Source organism: Sapajus apella, unplaced genomic scaffold (genome assembly GCF_009761245.1).
Source record: "Sapajus apella isolate SASKATOON/1434 unplaced genomic scaffold, GSC_monkey_1.0 scaffold35, whole genome shotgun sequence".
In the NCBI taxonomy this organism is placed as follows: Eukaryota; Metazoa; Chordata; class Mammalia; order Primates; family Cebidae; genus Sapajus; species Sapajus apella.
This window is the reverse complement of record NW_022436975.1, coordinates 1,194,183-1,211,781: the sequence shown is the minus strand read 5'-3', so window position 1 is coordinate 1,211,781 and position 17,599 is coordinate 1,194,183.

The following is a 17,599-nucleotide window of genomic DNA, read 5'->3' as shown; positions in this document are numbered from 1 at the left end:
GGTCCACAGCTCCTCTCCAGAGAGGACGCCTCCTCGCTCTCAGGCCAGGACTCCCGGGAGTCTGCCGCTGGAATCCCGGTGAAGCCATGCCCCGCCAGGAGCCTGTGTGGGAAACCATGTGCTCCTTAGGGGTTTCTTTAAACTTACTGCCAGGGAAGCTTCACCGAGTTGAACATTCAAGCTGTGCTCTGAGTGTCTGAGACGTCCCAACTTCAATATCCACCACAAAGCTAACAGAGGAGAGGAGAGGAAAGGAAGCTGAAAGTTCACTGAGTGCTGGTGACCACCAATCCCGTCTGGACACAGGGGCTCTGGGGTGGCCTCTGCGGGAGCCACTCTTGTCTTCATGACTTGGGGGATGCCAGCAGCGTCTGCTGGTCTTCTTGCCAAAGCGACCTTGTCTACGTTGGTCTTGCTGAGCACTTAGGTTTATGTCTTCTTGGTAATAAAATTGAAATAACGTATTTTTTGGCTCCTCCATAAAATGTTCTATGAATTTATTCTACAGGAGAAAAGGAAGGGGAGGAATAAATGTGGCATTGGCTTTTTGATTGCGGTTTTTATTTCCATAAAGCTTAGATCACAAGAATGCATGAGATATTTATACAAATCTTTCCACAATTCCTGTGGCCTGTGGGGGCATAGCATTTGCATGACTTCACCACCGTGGCTGGCGTGTGCTCTCTCAGCAACTTTGCTAGCGACAGGGAGCAGCCCCCACCAGGGCTGGTAGTTCCAGGACAGGGCAGGCAAAGTTTGTGTGTACCTCGTTTCTTCTTCCTTCTGTGCTTTTTCTGTAGTAAATTCAACTTTGAAAAGCGGCCCAGGCTTTTTGCTATCATAATTTGGTTAGTTTTCTTATTGTGAAGTATTTACCCCTGCCTAGATCATTTCCTTGAGGATGATAAAGTCAGAGGATGATAACCGAGAAAAGCCGGGCTTCATTCACCTTTGCCATGAGGAGACTCAATGGCTGATCCATCCCAGATGACAGAAGCATGGGAAAAGGCAGCTGTGAGGCAAGCAGGCCCCGCATGCAAGCTTCTCAGGTGACTCAGATTTCTGTGGCTGCAACAGGTTCTCCAACAGACGGGGGATGAAGCATCCTGGGCGTCCCGGGCCGCGTGAGGCTAGACTCCAGGCTTCTCACAGCAGGGCCAGGTGGGCAGCCACTGCAGGAGGATTACCTGCAGGAAGGCTTCAGACGCCAGCTGCACACACCAACATAAAGAAGCAGTGATGTGTGTGGGCGATGGTTTCCAAGCCACCTGACGCCCTGGTGGAGCACAAATGACTCATCCCCTGTGCAGACACCACCCCGGCTGTTCTCACATTAGTCATCTTATTTCTGATTTCTCTGACTTTGCACTACTGCCCACTAAGAATGTTGGTATTATGATTGTCACTTTAAACGACAGGGGACAGGGCAGGTGTGGAGGCTTGGGAACACACAGACCTCCTATGGCCATGGTCATTTGGCCACATGGGCCCCTTCTGCACCCCCTCCACCATCCATGAGAGACGGTGCACTTTGGGAGGAAGAGCATAACGTTTAGCCAAGGAGGCAGGCATTCAAGTCCTGTCTTCACCACTTCTTAGGTGAGACTCATGGTCAGGCTGCCCAGCCGCTCTGCCCCCCTTGCCTTGTACAGTGGGTATAACTGAATCTACCTTGCCAAGCTTGCTGAGGATGGAATGCAGCCGCACTAAGGCAATAGCTGGGGCACAAGAGGTCTTAGTAAATGAAACCTGAATAAAACTGCTGGTCTGATCTGAGAACAAGCATCCCCTAATTCAGGCTTTCAGACTCTTGATTCACCTAACATCTACAGTGGGCTGGAAGCACTGGGGGAAGCTTGCACCCAGCAGCCCAGCTGCCCTAGAGAGTGAGTGGGGCTCCTCCCACCCAAGAAACAGGAGGACGCTTTATCCACGGTAGGGAAATCTCAAGGCACCCGAGGGAATTTGTCCGGTGATTCACATGTGGCTGTATGGGCTTCACAGGTGGCAGGAGAAATGCCCAGCATCCGCACTGGGACTGGGGTGCCCATGAGAGGAGCCCTCAGGGTCCCAGCAGGAGTGAGAACGTGCCATGTGCTCACATCTGCTCATCCATCTACAAGGTCCTTTCACTACATCCATCTCTTATGAGGTTTTCTGAGAAATTTAGCTTGTTTTTATGCAGGTTTAACAAGAAGCAGTATAGCTTTTATTACATACAAATTAAACTGCCTAAAGGAAAAGCTTAAATTCCATCGTGGTATTTAAATGTGACCCTGTAGGCTCCATTCCCTTCGTTCCCTTGACCGTGATGGCCAAGCATGTTCAGAAGCCAGCAGCCCGCAACACTCTCACAGACCCAGCCCATCTTCCCTCACTGACCTCAGAGCGCACAGCTGTCTCCTTGAATGAACAATAAAATGCCTGGCTGCAACACCAGGCACAGCCAGCCGTTTCATTCCATACCATTTAGTACTTCTGACATTAAGGCTAACAGATTTTGAAGTCAAACCCTTTATAAACTTCAGAATTCTTCATAGTGGTTTTTAACTTAAGCAGGGAGTACGGAAGATGAGAAAATTCCCCCAGAGAGGTTTAAAGAGAAAAAGCCAGTTATTCTTTCAAAAGTCGAAGCATCTTAAATCCCTTGATAGAAACGTAACACCTCATGCATATCTATGTGAGGAAGCCCTTCTCTGTGGAACTCAACATAGTATCTGGAAACAAACTTTTTACTAATTCTTTGTATTGCCACCAGATCAGACACAACTTCACATGGACTGTGATTCTAACAGTGTTTGAAGCTAATCGAGGAAGTGATTTAAGCAATATCATTTCACAAACCGGTAAAAACACAAGTAGAAGCACACAAATATCCTCTGAACTTTTCCTCACGATAACAACTCACTATGAAGTAAGACTTACAGTTGGACATGGGAAGTGGTCCCAGGTGTAAATGCAGACAGAAGAACTTGCCCAGCTTGTCCTGGGAGCAGCTGGGCACCCACAAAGAGAAAGCCAGGAGTCATAGAGGAGGAAGCACCAGGAAGAAGGACACATCTCACTGAGGCCTGTGAGCATGACAAATCTTCTGGGAACACCCAGAAGAGTGACTGGTTTTCCTCTTTTATTTTTTTTATTTTTTTATGTAAACATAAAATTTAATGACGTACTAAAAATAAAGATAATACTCAAAACTCCTCACTTCCTAATTATTTTACATTTTACTATTACCCCTGGTTTTGAAGTTATTTACATCTATTATATCCACATGACGGTTTTCCTCTTTTATAACCAAGGCTGCAACACATGCTGTATTTTTGCCTTAGCATCCATATACATTAAGATAGGTCTTCAGAAATGACACCACACATCTACAACCATCTAATCTTCAACAAACCTGGCAAAAACAAGCAATGGGGAAAGGATTCCCTGTTTAATAAATGATGCTGGGAAAACTGGCTAGCCATGTGCAGAAAACTGAAACTGGAGCCTTTCCTGACACCTTATACAAAAATTAACTCAAGATGAATTAAAGATTTAAATGTAAAACCTAAAACCATAAAAACCCTAGAAGAAAACCTAGGCAATACCATTCAGGACATAGGCATGGGCAAAAACTTCATGACTAAAACACCAAAAGCAACCGCAACAAAAGCCAAAATAGACAAATGGGATCAAATTAAACTAAAGAGCTTCTGCGCAGAAAAAGTATTACCAGAGTGAACACACAACCTACAGAATGGGAGAACATTTCTGCAATCTACCCACCTGACAAAAGTCTTATATCCAGAATTTACAAAAAACTTAAACATATTAACAAGAAAAAAACAACCCCATGAAAAAGTGGGCAAAGGATATGAACAGACACTTCTCGAAGACATTTATATGGCCAACAAATGCGAAAGTTCAATATCACTGATCTTCAGAGAAATACAAATCAAAACCATAATGAGATACCATCTCACACCAGTCAGAATGACAATTTTTTAAAAGTCAGGAAACAGTAGATGCTGGCGAGGCTGTGGAGAAATAGGAATGCTTTTACACTGCTAGTGTGAGTGTAAATTCATTCAACCGTTGTGGAAGACACTATGGTGATTCCTTAAGGATCTAGAAACAGAAATACCATTTGACCCAGCAACCCCATTACTGGGTGTACATCCAAAGGAATATAAATCATTCTACTATGAAGATACATACACACGTGTGTTTATTGCAACACTATTTACAATAGCAAAAACACCAAACCAACCCAAATGCTCATCAATAATAGACTGGCTAAAGCAAATGTGGTACATATATATCATGGAATACTATGCAGCCATAAAAAGGAATGAGATCATGTCCTTTGCAGGGACCTGGATAATGCTGGAAGCCATCATCCTCAGCAAACAGGAACAGAAAATCAAACACCACATGTTCTCACTCATAAGCAGGAGTTGACCATTGAGAATACATGGACACAGGGAGGGGAGCACACGCCAGGCCCCGTTGGGGGATGAGGGGTGAGGGGAGGGAACTAGAGGATGGGTAACAGGTGCAGCAAACCACCATGACACATGTATATCTATGTTAACAAATCTTCACATTCTATACATTTATCCTGGTTTGGTTTTGTTTTTTTTTTTTTAGAAGAAACTTTTAAAAATCAATCAATAAAAGACAGGGCTTGCTGGAATGGCTTTGGGCTTGGTTTTCCTTTCTAATGACAGCTTCTTCAGTGGCTACCAACCTTGACCATTGTTTCCTCATCAGAAACTCAGCTCTGTCACTTGAATGTAGACAACATTTTATACCAAAAAGGTATAAAATGATATCCGGCAATGCAAAGCCTACAGGAGGGAAATCAGTTCGATGAACACTCCATTAACGCTAACCGCCAAATTTCTTACAATTCTACTTCTAAGCTCACACCTATAAATCCAGATCAATGCACACTCAAGTTATGTTTCTGTCTCTATAACCTCCGTCAGCCTGTTTGTGTTCAGCTAAGTGCAAAGATAACAGTCTCAACTGACCAAGACCTCAGGCCATTTTTTTATTTCTGGGCAGATTGATGGCCCCAGGAGCTGTGCCTGGTGGGATCTCGCTAATGTCGTGGGGATTGCAGAGACAGCCATCAGTACGTGCACCTTTCTTCTGACCAACATGGCCTTTTCTCAACTCTGTGAATTTCAGGGCATGTCATGTATGTCTATCTACCTGCTCAGCGACATTGAGCAGAGTGCCCCATCACAAGGAGACACCTCTGAACCATGACTGTCATGGGGCCAGCCCAGCAAGAGGTGCTGCTACAGACCTGGAGCGCAGAGGGAGCCAGCCGCAGGGGCTGCCCCGTCTTTCTGGGCTTCAGGGTCTCCACCTACTGGGTGCAGAGTTGATGCTGCACAATCTCTGAAGACCCTGACAGCTCCAATGTCTGAAAAAACCCTGTTCCACTTTATAAGCAGAGCCGCCATGCCTGAAGGCCTTCCCTTGGTCAACTTCGTGACCTAGGGTCTTAGCATAGGCCCTCTGGTTGTCCTAATGTAAAGAAAGGGCCAGGTGCAGGGGCTCACGCCTATAATCCCAACACTTTGGTAGACCAAGGCGGGTGGATCACCTGAGGTCAGGAGTTCGTGACCAGCCTGGCCAATATGATAAAACTCCATCTTTACTAAAAATACAAAAATTAGCCAGGTGTGATGATGCACGCCTATAGTCCCAGCTACTCAGGAGGCTGAGGCAGGAAAATCGCTTGAACCCGGGAGGCGGAGGTTGCAGTGAGCTGAAATCATGCCACTGCACTCCATCCTGGGTGACAGAGCAAGACTCCATCTCAAAAAAAGAAGGAAGGGAGGGAGGGAGGGAGAGCGGGCGGGCTTTCTGCGCGTTTTTCTGTGCTTCCTGAACCATCACCTACCTATCATTTCATCATGGTGTTAGTTCATTCTCTTTGATTGCAAGCAACCAAAATCTACTGTGGCCAATATAAAGTAAATAACAAGTTATTGAAAAGATATGGAGTACTTCATAGAATCTAGGAGAACGTGAAGAACAGGGCTCAATCTCAATGCTTCTTGGTGAATGAAACTAAGTTGCTCACTGTTTCCTAAGTCAGGAAGTGGAGTGGAAGCTTCCCCTGGGATACACCTTCATGAGCAGTCACAGACGCTTCATCCTTCCTCACACACCCGGACATGTCGCCTTTCCAAAGGCAGAGTCCTCGGCCGGACAGTGTCGGTGCACAGCACATGCAATGTCAGCATGCGCTACAGCCTTGGCTATAAATCACAGGCCCTGAAAAGGTCCACCCACGGCCCCAGGCAGTCCTTATCTCTTTCCTGCTTTACTTATTAGGCATGAAGGCCTTCAAGCCCTCCATGATGGTGGCGTCAGGACACATGGTGCCCCGTTCTGGAGAAGCTGGCATGCAACCAGGCTATCATACTTCTAACCATGTATAGAAATGTGTTAGAGGGGCAGCTGGCCCCTGCTCTATCCAAATCTGTGCCACTGAGGAATGTCGCCAAATCCTCCCGCTGTACAGAGTGCGCCGTTCCGGGAGAAATTGCAGTGAAGGTATGATGGGGAGCGATGAGGAAACACCGCGGCCTCCAGGGTGGATTATAAACACTGATCTTCTTTATTCAGCCACCTATGCTGCTGAAGAAAAGCTACGTGATCTCAAATTTCCTTTGAGGAGACAGACTTTGGCAGAAGGTTATAAAAGATAAAAGCATGAGATTTGAGGCCAGAGCCCTGACAGCTTACGAGCTACAGGATTTTAGGCAGGTCACTTAAGGGGCCCTTGGTGGGGCTGTTGCCAGCTGCTGCACGATGTTATGTACAGTGTCCAGCATCAATGGTTCTCAGGAAAGGGCAGCTAGTACTAAGAAAGAATCAGAATGGACGAGGTCTCTATACACCTTCTCCAATTTTTCTATGTGCTTCAACTTAGAACGAAATGCGACCCTCGTGTGCCAGGCACATGTGTCTGTGCAAGAGAAAAGGCTGAGGGACAGAGAAAGAATACCCAGACCAAGCAAGCAGGTACTGAGCCTGGAGGCAGGGAGGAGGGGCAGGGAGCGGAGTAGGCAGCAGAAACTACCAGCCAGGCCCACCCACGCCATGAGGGCAGCCTAAAAATCCATAGGCGCTCCTTATAAAGTAAAATATGTCTTTAAAATTCCTAAACCTTGACCAACTTATTTGTAAGTTGTTGAATGCCTGTGACTCCCAAGCATGACCTGGGTGAGGACCCATGAGGAACCACATTCCACCTTCTGTCCCGTCCTCTGGAGTCTCCCAGGAATCCCTCTTCCTTCCTCCTCCCCCTTTTGCAGGAAGCCCCCCAGGCAGCCCTGGTACCTTGAGGAAATCCAGGAGTGAGCCCTGTTTGTCTAGGTCAAGTGCGGCATCGGCGTCTCTCTTGTCAGTAATGGTTCTGACATTCTGCCTGCAGCCATCGGCCTCAACATCCCCTAAGGACTGAGACCATCTGAGGATGGGCCTGGGACCAAGCAAGTGGACCAGCCTCCACTGGCCACTGCCCCTGGGTCTGCTGCCTGCAGGGGTTGCCACCAGCCTGGAGCCTGCCATCTCTTTGGACTCTCAGAGATGCAACACCTCCCTTTACCACTTAAGCCAGTGGGAGGCAGGCTTCCAGCTACGTCCAACCAGCGTGTCCTAAAAGGTCCACCTGTGACTGCTGCTCCTCATTTAGTATGACGAGGGACATGGACGAGCTGTGAGGCTGCTGAGCTGCTGAGGACTTGTTTCCGCATCCACAGTGTGAGGCCAGCTCTGCTGCTGCAGGCCCGGTGACCTCACCCTTCGGAAAGTCGGGTTCCCCGCTCTTCCACCGAAAACTGCGCCCCTGGGTCCCGCCTTTTCACCACCTAACTCTCTCTCCACGAACAGGAAGAAAATTCGGGGTACAAATCACATACAGCGGAGACTGTAAAAGAAGAAGCTGCATTACTCAGTGACCTGGCTAAAAGAACCAAGCTAACTTCTAGGAGCTTCCGGTCATCACTTCCCTTCAGTCCCTGGGGTTACTTCTCTTGTGGACTGGCTCATTCTAGTTTCGCCCTGACTAGAATGTGGACATTTCTTTGAGTTCACCTCAAATAAACTATTTTTCCTTCTGTATGTCCCATACTATTTGGACTCTTACACTCAGTTGAAGAGTCCAGCCTCTCCAACTCAGAGGCCCTCTGTGCTGACCGTGACATTGCTGTCTCCTCTGTCAGTGGGTTAGACCCACAGTCCCTGACCTTTTTGGCTCCAGGGACCAGTTTCATGGAAAACAATTTGACAGTTTTTCCATGGACAGTGGGTGGGATAGCTTCATGATGAAACTGTTCCACCTCCGATCATCATGCCCATGAGGGGTGTGCAGCTGAGATCCCTCACATGCGCAGTTCACAGCAGGGTTTGCACCCCTGTGAGAATCTGATGCAGCTGCTGATCTGACAGGAGACCACCTGGTGGTGAGGCTGAATAGCCCACTGCTTGCCTCCAGCTGCGCGGCCAGGTTCCTAAGAGTCCATGACAGGCAGCAATCTGTGGCCTGGGGGTTGGGGAGCCCGGGGTTATAGCTTTATCATCTCCCTCCTTCGACAAAAGGCCCTTTGTCACCACATCAACAACCCTGGATACAAGACTCCCCAATAAGCTGACTTCCTCCATGAGCCCCCCATTTAGCCACTCACTTGAAAGCATTCACTGCTTGCCTGTGCGAGCTGATGTGCTTGCCATGTGGTCACAGCAGAGAATAACAAGATAAAGAAGAAAGGCTCTGCACTTAGAGGCCTTATCGTGTAGCACAGAATGCAAATAACTTTCAGATTAGATAGTCTCTAGCTGTATCATGGAAGAGATCCAAATGAAATGTTACAAGAGTTTGGGGAAGAGATAAGATTTTCGGCTGGGGAAATCTGAGTAAAAGCTGCCTGGAAAACATGGAACGTAAGCTTGGTTTAAGAGGATATGTAGAATTTTAATGGGTAGCGAAGGTAAGGGGAAAGCATCATAGACAAAGAGAAGGGCAGAGGCAACAAGAGAATGGCAGGAAAGGTGGGGCACGCACGGGAAGCGGTGGCGTGGCTGTCGGGCGCGAAGCAGAGTGAAGGAAGACCTGTCAGCCGGCTAAGTCGGTCCCAGGTGGTGGAAGCCTGGGTATCAGGCTTTAAAGAATGTTTACTCTCACACGTGGCAGGGGTTCTCATTTCCATCTTAGCAGAGATCCCACCGTATTTGCTTTGGCTTTTGGCCCAGATCCCTGTGAAGGAGACTGGGGCATCCATCAGGGTCTCTCTGCTTCTGTCACCTCCGCACTTGGCCCACCACCCTGCACACAGGGCATTCCCAGCCATGTGTGCACAATGAGTAAATGAACAGATCAGAGCTGTACGTTTTGAAAAGGAATCTCGCAGCAGGGGGAAAATGGATGAAAGTTGTGGGGGAGAGGGAAGGTCTGAAGAAACTAGAATTAGGAACTCAGAAACCCCATTCCAGCAGTGCATGTTGAAGGAGAATGAGAAGCAAAGATGTATTCGAAAGAAACTGTGCAGGAAGAACCAGTAGGCCTCGATCAGATGTGAGAAATAAAAATGAGTGGGAATGAAGGCGGCTGCAAGCGTTTGCTCCCAGGCGTCAAGAGGCTGGTCACACTGGGGTCAGCTGGAACCTGCCTCCAGAGGACTCTGGCCCTGTCACAGCAGGAACGTCACTCTTCTGCTTTTCTCACTGCTGTGGCCCCAACATCAAACACACAGGCTTCTAGCCACTCAACGTTTTTTGAACAAACCAATAAGTGAACATGTTAAGATGACAATTCAAGCCCTCATAAATGTCTGATTCAGTTAGAAACCGGAGCCTGGTGTTGAGCACTGAAAGTTTAGCTTTCAGAGTCATCTGCACAAAGGCAGTTGTTGGAGTGCATGCCTGCACCCCTCCACAGCTGGGAGGTGTGGGTAGGGAAAGGGAGACCTTCACAATTCCTGAGGTCAAAGAGTTTTGAAGACAGCCTGACTGAGCAACTGTGTCCAACAGTCCAGCGAATTTACAGAGAAAATGAGGACTTGGACACTGAATTTGGCAGACTGGAGGTCACTGTGACCTTCACAGAGTGGTTTTAAAATTGTGGATACTGAAGATCACTTTCATTATGCCTAATCACATATCAAACTTGTACATTTCCACACACAAACATACTCCCCTGTCTTTCTCTTCAAGGATTGGGTCAGCCAAAACACATTCATTCTGAGGAAATTAGGATTTTTTGGCCAAGGAGTAGATGACTGTGTCCAGATCCCGTGGTGGGGAGGTGACCACGTGCGGATCCCGTGGTGGGGAGATGACTGTGTGGGGATCTGTGGTAAGGCATCTATTTGAGTGTCAGCTAGGTTCTGTGCATGGCCAGGCCCAACACACAGCACAGTCACCACTGAGGGGCTGTCACTGTTCAGGCTGATCTTCCCTGACAATGAATGGGAGGGACCCAGCATCCAGCCATGCAATAATGACCTGAGGTTCCAAATGTGTCGGGATTTCGGCCTCACCCAAGGCTGAGACACTCTGGGCTGATGGTAAAGCAGATTGCAGCCCCAGCTTGTACTAAAATCACGCAGGCTCACCTTGATCCTGGTGGTCCTTGGGGCCAGAAAAGACCAGGTGTCTGATCAGCACTGGGCTTGCAAAGTCCCTCCCCAGCTAGCTCCATGAGCATAGGGGTGTTTACTGCAAACATGAGTAGAGTTCTCTTCATAAGTAAAAGCCTACACCATTTAGTATTCTGGAATATCACTCATATAAGAAATCTAAGCAGAGGGCAAATCAAGTTATCTGAAAGGAGAGCCTGAGAGTTTAGAAAACGCACATGAATGTCAAGGGCTTCCTCTTTGGAATTCTTTGGAGAAGCCATCTCTTTCTCCGAGGTGCAGAATACCACATCTCAGCTACGAAAGAAGCACTGGATATGAAGAGATTTAGACCAAAACACAGACTTGGAGACACCCAGCAGTGTTGGCATAGAATTCTGCCAGGGAGGAGGCCGAGGAAATTCAGGCCTGGGGGGGGGAATAGCATGTTAACGGAGGAGATGAAAGGAATCAGAAATATTCTGTTGGTGGGCAAAAATAATCATAACAAAGCCTGCCAAGGGTGCTACAGCAGTCAGGCGTCTGCTAGGACCCCAGACTCAAGATTTCCTGATCCGGGGCGCAGGCGGGTGCCGCGCGGGGTGCAGGGACCTGCTCAGTAAATCTCCATTAGATCAGGCTGAGTGCCCTGAGTGGGTGGAGGGACAGAGTTGCCCGAAATAGCTCCTTTCCTGCAAAGGCGGGAAAGATCGCAGCTGCGATAGGGCCTGTGCAGAGGGGGCGCCCCGGGGGAGGGCGGAGGGCAGAGAAATGGAGTCTGCACCGAGAGGCAGGGGCCAGAGGCGGGAGACAGCCTGGAAGCGGCTTTGAAAGGAGCTCATAAAAGTGCCATTTGTTGGGAGCCCGGAGGAAGTGGAGGCAGCTTTGGCACACGTGGCCACGGTGCTAAATTAACTGTTAACACAAATAATCAAAGTGCAAGACCCATCGAGCGGCTGGCGCCAGCGAAGCGCGGGGGCGGCGGACAACGGGGCAGGTGGAGGCGGGGCGGGCGTGGGGGCGCGCGGGGACCGGGACTCCAGGGGGGGAGGTGAGGAGGGCCGGCGGATGTGCGCTGGGACCCAGCGCAGTGGGAGGAAGGGACAGGGGAGGGCGCAGCCCAGGACCCAGGATGGGGGAGGTCGGCGGGTTGGGGGGGGAGGGCTGCGGGGAGTCACCCAGGACCCAGGATGGGGGAGGTCGGCGGGTGGTGGGGGGGGCGCGGGGGGGCACCCAGGACCCAAGACCGGGGAAGTCGGCCGGTTGGGGGCGGGGGACGCTGCGGGGATGCACACCGGCCCACCAAGAGAGGGGCTGATGTGCCAGGAATGACCCTGGACTCGGGCAGGGAGAAGTGGGGGTGGCAGACCTGTCCTGGGACTCCGAGGAGTTGGGGTGAAGGGGAGGGGGTCCCACCCCGGAGGGGTAAGGCAGAGCAGTGCGTGGAGGGGAGGGGACAGGGCGTGCATTGTCCTCAGACCTGGCCCGTGGCCGGGAAAGCAGGGCTGGGGATGTGCCCCAGGAAGCAAGGTAGGGGCAGGCGGGTGCCGGAGCCCCGATGGGGCGAAGGGCAGGGGTGGCGGTCCCTGGCGTGGCGCTGCAGAGAGCTGAGGTCCTTCCTTCTGCGCAGGTGAACAAAAGGTGCACAGCTGCTCTCTGAAGCCCCTCAGTCAGAGGCCGGGCCGTGGAAGCCCCGCTGCGGGCAGGCCTGGTGGCTGGGCAGACCCCCGCTGACTAGGGCGCCCGGACCTACTACGGAGGAGGCTCCCTTGAAAGAGTCCGGTGGAGGAACGCCATCGGGAACCTGCTTCCTGGGTATATGCTCCTTGTTTCCACCCGCAGCAAGGTTGGAATATTTTTTCACAAGCTTTTTTGTTAGTCTTGGCTTCTGAGTTGTACACCAGAGGCCATAGCTTCCGTTTGCAGATGGAGAAAATAAGAGGATGGACTTGACTGCCTTCAAGGCTGCCCCATGCAGCTGGGAGCTCTCCTGCCAGCACTGGTGACATCCACTTTGCCGTTTAATAGGATGGAATAAACCCCTGTTTCTAACAAACGAGGTGGAAGAGGAAGCCCCAGCAATGGCTGGTGTTCTGGGACGACTTTCTTGAGGTCCTGGAATTAAGAGAAGGTACTTCCTGGAGACAACTGTCTTTTGAGAAAATTTCTAAGCATTGGCTGATACCCATTCTTGAGTAAGGGATTCTTATCCCGTTGTTTTTTTGTTTGTTTTTTGAGAAGGATTTTCACTCTGTTGCCCAGGCGCGATCTCAGCTCACTGCAACCTCTGCCTCCCAGGTTCAAAAAATTCTCCTGCCTCAGCCTCCAGAGTAGCTGGGACTACAGGCATGCACCACCATGCCCAGCTAATTTTTGTATTTTTAATAGAGACAGAGTTTCACCCTGTTGGCCAGGCTGATCTCAAACTCCTGATCTCAGGTGATCCATCTGCCTCTGCCTCCCAAAATGCTGGATTTACAGGTGTGAGCCACCGAGCCCCATTCTTTGTCTCTAAGATTCAGAGCAAGGTGGAATTAGAATTAGTCTAGCAAATAAGTTGCAAAGAACAAAAATCAAGAGAGAGAAGCCAGCCAGCAGCCGTGCAGGGGGTCTGGGGCTCTGTGAGATAGCCGCCCTAAAGACACGTTAGGGAGCACAGAACCCCGGCTTTACAGAGCCAAAGCGTTGGCTTCTGAAGATGGAAATAGAAAGGCAGATTGGGGATCTGGCATGATTTCATTTTTGTAAGTTTTTAGAAACTGGATTTAACTTTAATTTTAGTGCATTTATGTCAAACACATATGTTTACACAGATGCGGCCAATGAAATACAAGAATTTCTCTCTTTAGAAAAGGCATTAAAATTGTAATATAATGAGTAAGGAAAGTGCAACATGCTAGTTAGATTCCCACTGGGTGTCTTTAGACAGGAAGGTTGCTGAAATGCATCCTCCACCTCTTCCCTGGATGGTCAGAACCACCTTGTGAGTCAGGTGTGCTCACAAATCCCACAGTCACACCTGAGGACACCAGGCCCAAGGGGTCATTGGCCGGCTCTGGGCCTCTAAGGCTGGCCAGGGAGCCCATGGGGTTTAAACCCAAGGCCACATCTGGAGCCCATGCTCATCAACCCTCCCAGGGGGAGATGGTCCAGGAAGGTCGCAAGAATGCATTATCCCTCTGCATTCATTTTTTCAACAAGTATCTGTTGAGCTCCTACCACATAGCTGTATCAGGAACCAGGAAACCAGAAAGAGTAAGCAGATGGGATTCCTGCCTCACAGAGCCAGCTAGCCCTCCCTGAGGAGCAGGGAGATGGACATGGAGCGAGGCAACTCCCCAGTGACCGTCTGTTCCAGGCCATGCCTGTTTGCAGAGTCCCAGCACTCCGACAGAAAAAGACAGTGACCTGAAATTCTCACGGCACCACCCCCGTGGTGATGAGGACCTGGCCAGGATCCTCAGGGCCTGCCGATTGGGAGTGCTAACTGGGCATCGGTTTACTCCCACTGGGCATCTCGTGAGCCAGCCTCCATTGTCATCCCCATTCCACAGGTGAGGGAAACGAAGTTGAGAGGGACTGGGGGCCTTCCCAGGTCTCAGAGGAGTGGCACAGCCTCGCTTCAAACCATGTCAGGTTTTGTAGTTTTTCAAAGCTTGTTTTCTTCTTCTGTGTGTTGAAAAAGGTTAGGGCTCATGTCCTTGGTTGGTTTCGGTGACGGTGGTGTTGGGAGCTGGGAGCGTGACTACTGCGGTGGTGTGACCTGTGAATGCAGCACTCAGCCCAGAGTCAGAGGGCTGGGTGCCGGCGCTCACCCTGCGCGGGGCGTGGAAGCCTGCGCTCCACCTGGGCTCACTCCTGTCACTCCACACGCAGACAGGCATTAGCTGAGGCGGGCGACGGATGATAGAGAACAGCACCGTGTCCCCAGACTGCCATTTCACAGCCTGCTCACAGCAACCTGGAGTAAGGGCTGTGCTTCCCTTTCTAGAAAGGAAGAAGCTCAGACTTTGAAAGCTTGCATCCCTCACACAGTTCAGACCTGAGACTTAGAACTCCGGGACCGCAGGCCTCCCATGCCTGTGCCTTGGCTACATCAGCACAGAGCTCCTCTGCAAAACAAAGCAAGTAAGAACCAGAGGTGACCGGGCACAGTGGCTCACACCTATAATCCAGCACGTTGCGGGGCTGAGGTGGGAGGATCACTTGAGCCCGGGAGTTTGAGACCAGGCTGGTGGCATGGCAAATCCCCATCTCTTCAAAAAATAAGAAAAATTAGCCAGATGTGATGGTGCAGACCCACGGTTCCAGCGACTTAGGTGGCTGGGGTAAGAGGATCGCTTGAGTCCAGGGTGGTTGAGGGTACAGTGAGCCACCATGATCACACTGCTGCACTCCAGCCTGGGCGCCAGAGTGAGACCCTGCCTCAAAAAAAGAAAAAGAAACAAGAACCAGAAGTCTCTTCCAGCTCAGCTCAATGCTCAATCATTTTAGGGTGAAAAGAGCTACATATTCACTTCCTTATTTAAGAAAACAAAATGCCATTAAACTAGGTCAGGAAAACAAAATGGTACTTGGTGTAGCGTGTTCCAGTTCTAAAGACTCTTCATGGAACACCCGAATTGTTTGGAAAGGGCAGAATTATCTGTAATCGTGCCCCGCTCATTGTGCAGGCTGGCTCTGAGCACACAGGCAGCCCAACGCAGCCCCTCTTCGGCCACCCAGAAACTCCCAGCAGCAGCAGAAACGGGGCCATACTCCTCGGCACCCTCACCATGCCCACGTCCCAGGGCACCCTGAGCCACATTATGGGATTCGAGAGCTGGCCCACATGCGCAGGGCGGTGCGCCTGTCTCACACAGGTTGCCTTCCAGTTCGCAGTCAGTTCTCATGTTGGGCAATGAGGAGCAACCCACTGCAGTAATTCAAAATACTCAGGACCAGAGGCCCGGGTCACAGTGAGAAGCTCAGGCAGCCCTCGCTCATTGTGGCTGCCACTCTGGTGATGTAAGTCGCAGCAACTCTTGGATCGTTCTGAGCAGCATGTGTCACCCACAGGAGCGCGTGATGGGCACAGTGAGTCCTGGGCACCCAGTGTCTCTCCTCACCGCCCTCACAGCCCCTCCCAGTCACAGCCATCTCCAACACCAGCCTCTGATTCTCTCTCCTCTGACAAGACTTGCAAAGAGTTTTCTGTGTTCGCCCTACTCATAAAAGGAAAGAAATCTCTAGAGATGGGACTTCCTGTGCCAGGAGAGGCAAAAGGTCCTATCTGCTGCTTAAAAGGCAGTTTTATATTCTGCATAATCACAAGAATGCCCCTGTCTTTAAGGGCAGGTTTCCACCAAGATCAGACCTATGTGGGGAATGGGTGAAGAGTCCCAAGCCCCAGCTGCGAGCCAGTAAGCTCTGCCTGCTGCAGGCAGAGCCGAGCCCAGCCCAGTGTCTGACTCCCCGGGCTAGCACAGCTACAGGGGCTTTCTTATATGGGGCTTTCTTGGCCTCTGTGCAGATGCAGTGAAGCATGCTAAAGTAAGCAGGGACACGCTTTTTTTTTTTTTTTTTTTAATTGAGACAGAGTGTTGCTCCATTGCCAGGCACCAGGCTGGAGTGCAGTGGCGCGATCTTGGCTCACTGCAACCTCCGCCTCCCGGGTTCAAGCAATTCTCCTGCCTCAGCCTCCCGAGTAGCTGGGACTGCAGGTGCACACCACCACGCCCAGCTAATTTTTGTACTTTTAGTAGAAACAGGGTTTCACCATGTTGGCCAGGATGGTCTCAACCTCTTGACCTCGTGATCCGCCTGCCTCGGCCTCCCAAAGTGCTGGGATTACAGGCGTGAGCCACCGCGCCCGGCCATGCTCTTAAAAACAAAAGCAAGAGTCGTTTCTTCCTTCTGAGCACAGGGGCATATGTCAGATTCCAAGGGCGGTTCTCTTAGTGCCTCAGAGATACCTCTAAAAGACTGGCTGTCTTCCTGCTATTAGACACGCTTAGACCACCTCACAGCCACAGCCATTCTTTCAGACTGGCTTTAGGGCAGCTCCAGAGGCAGCTCTGGCACAGAGGACGGAATCCTAGCCCAGGGCCCTAGAGAGCCGTGGCTTTCCTGGCTGCACCGGCCCATCACAAAGCCCTTCCCTACTGGGTCCTACATGCACCCCCACTGCTCTCCACTGGGCCTCTGCGAAGACCCGCTGGCATGGAACGGCCACGTGTTCCGCACTGTCTCCTGAGCTGCACTTCCCCAGCCTACCTAGAACCCAGAGCCTCACTGACAGCCTCCGAGGCCAGGTGGCTTCCTTGTGAGCCTGCAGCTTCTGGTAGGTTTGCACACCGGCTCCTCCAGTGTGCTGGAGCTTTTGTGGCATGGACGATGGTTTTCTGCATGTGCGTCTAGGCTCCCAGCCTACAAGGTAGACTGAGGAAAAGCAGCATGCCTTCTACGGCTCTGGTGGCACCAAGACGTGCCAGGCCCTGTAGTAGAAATAGCAAAAGGCCTCCCTGAGCAAACTCTTAAGACCAGCAAGAGTGCAATGAGCAAAACTGTACATAGCAAAGGGTCCTGCAAAAGGTAGCTTTTATTTGCCACATGATAGCGATCTGCATGTACAGAATGGGTCCAGGGATGGCAAATAAATAATGTCTCATCACCTCACTGGAATTAGAAGTCAGAAACATAACACCTGAACTTTCAAATGACTAAATTAAGGATAAGTTCCTTGAAGATAAGAATTGTGTCTTACTGACCTTCTTAATCCCACAGCCACATGATAGGAACACATTAAGAATTCAGTGAATGAATGAATGACAACCGATAACAGAGGGGATGAGGAAAAGGAAAAGACAATACAGGTTAAAGCATTCAGTCAGTAAATAAAAAGTTCATTTCTGGTTGTATTATTATTGTGAAATGAGACAAGCACATCTACACAAAGCCCTTTCTCCCCCACTCTTAGAGGCAAAGCATGA